Raw genomic sequence first — 2,569 nt, forward strand, 5'->3', positions numbered from 1 at the left:
GCAGGGGGAATAGCAGGCAGAGGGAGAAGGAGAAGCAGACTCCTCACTGAGCAAGGACCGTGGGATCATGACCCGAGCTGAAGGCAGATGTTTAACCAACTGAGCCACCCAGATGCCCCAAATCCCTACCTCTTCAATCTATTTCAACACAGCAGTCAGAATGATCCTTCTCTCCTGAAACTGTTCAGTAATTTCTTTTTTTAAAGAGTATTTTTTTGAGAGAGAGTGCACACATGTGTGTGCAAGCAGGGGAGAGGCAGAGGGAGATAATCTTCAAGCAGACTCCTGGCTGAGCTCGGACACCAACCCATGGGTTGTTTACTCCATTCCAGACACACTGGCCTCCTTGAAATCTGTGAAATGTGCCAGGCATGCTCTTTTCACAGGGTCATTGTACCTGCTATTACCTGTTCCTGGAAGTTTCTTCCCCGGTTATCTGTATGCCGGTATCCCTTACTTCTTCAAGTCATTACTTACGTATCTTTTCATTGAGCTGTTAAAAATTAGAATTTGCACCTCCTCTTGCCTTGCCAGGTTCAGCATTCCCTATCTCATTCTCTTTTTTATTCGTGCATAGCACTTATTCTCTCTAGAATAACAATCTCCTGTGAGTGGTAATTTTTGTCTGTTTGATTTACCGCTGTATTTTAGCATCTAGAACATTTCCTGAGACATAAAAAACAAATGTTGAATAAATGAATGAATGTCTACTTATCAAATTTCATAACTTCAATTTTTATTCTTTAGTTTGCCTTTCAGGAGCCCAGAACACACTTATCTTAAAGTCCTTTTCAGGCTATTCTATTATTTTCATTTTGAGTAGACTGAAATTTCAAAAAAGGTGTTGGTTAACCATTTGTCTTATCAATAGGTTTCTTCACAAATTTGAAATTTTGATTTACAGTGGGCTTTTTTCTTTCATTTTATTTTTCTTTCTTTCCTCTGGGTTCATCCTTTCTAACAGTTTTAAGTTGCCTCCAAGTTGTGTCCTAGAAACCCCAATTCAGCCAAGTGTTACATGCTGATTCACTGCTTCAGTTCTTTGGTGATACTGTATCACCAATTCTTTGGTGAAAACCGGTGTCTTTGGTGACAAACTGAGTAAATTGCAACTGAGGAAATTGCAAACTGTGCACTTCTGCCCACCTTGGGCTCATATCTTCCTATATGAGCTGGAGCCCCACATATCATTTGGAGGTAGGTTTTGCTGCTTAGTCTTTCACACGTGGTGCAGTAGGGGAGAGGAATCCCAGCTCGGCCCTTTGCCCAAAGCAGTGCTGTTTTGGTCCCCTTTTTCACTCCTGTTATTTTTGCTATTAAAAAAATCCATTTCATCAGAGGATCATCGATTTTATTAATCTTTTAAATAACCTGCTTGTGGCTTTACTATTTTCTTCTACTTTCCTTAGGATTTTTTATTTTCTTATCCTCTTGAGATCAATGCTTAATTCATTATATTTGGGGCTTAAAAATTATCTAAAGCTAGACATTTCTCTTCTAGTACTATTATCGCCTCTCACAATTTTGAAATGTAGTAGCACTTTTAGCTACTGCCATTACCCCTGCCAAATTAGAACTTCTACTCTGGACCTGGAGTCAGGCAGGCTGCTGCTTCAGCATGGTTCATGGTTTCCTCCTTTATTTCTTGTCCTTGGATATATTTTTTGGTTTTGAACTCAATTTCCTCTTATCTTTATCATACTAAGTTTGGAACAGAGGAGGTGCTTTAGAGCATCCACTCAAGATGTTATTTGATCAGAAGCCTCAGGATATCTTTCTCTCTCTTACAGCAGGTAAAATAAACGCATTTTTATTGATTTTTTTCCTTCCATATATTTTATTTTTCCTTCCATGTATTTATTTTTAAAAAATTTTTAAAGGTTTTATTTAAATAATCTCTATACTCAACATGGGGCTCAAACTCACCACCCCAAGATCAAGAGCCCCACATTTCTTCTAACTGAGCCAGCCAGGTGCCTCATCCTTCCATTAATTAATTAATTCTTAATTAACTGACTGATTTTTAAAGTAGGCTCCACTCCCAGCCTGGAGCCCAAAACAGGACTAGAACTCACAACCCTGAGATCAAGATCTGAGCTGAGGGGCACCTGGTGGTTCAGTCAGTTAAGCATCAAACTCTTGATCTCAGCTCAGGTCCTGATTTCGGGGTCGTGATTTCAGGCCCCGCACTGGGCTCCATGCTGGGCATCGAACCTACTTAAAAACAAGACCAACAAACCAACCAACCAAACAAAAAGACCTGAGCTGAGATTGAGTTGGACACTTAACCTACTGAGACAACCAGGCACCTCCTTCCATATATTTAAATAGAACTTCCATGCATTCAAATTTTATTTTGATGCAATTTTATCTTGCCATTTATATTACCTCTTATGCCAAGTTGCATCAACACATTCACAAGCATCTTTCCATGTAAGACTCTAGACAGCTAATGTTTATTTCCAACAAATTTTGGAGGTCTTTTGTAAACGTGATCTTATCATTCAGGCAAGTTTGCTCTTAATATTGTTACAGTGGTGTCTCCGTTTCAGGGATTGTTAAGCTGCTG

This window comes from Zalophus californianus, chromosome 6 (assembly GCF_009762305.2).
Source record: "Zalophus californianus isolate mZalCal1 chromosome 6, mZalCal1.pri.v2, whole genome shotgun sequence".
Classification (NCBI taxonomy): domain Eukaryota; kingdom Metazoa; phylum Chordata; class Mammalia; order Carnivora; family Otariidae; genus Zalophus; species Zalophus californianus.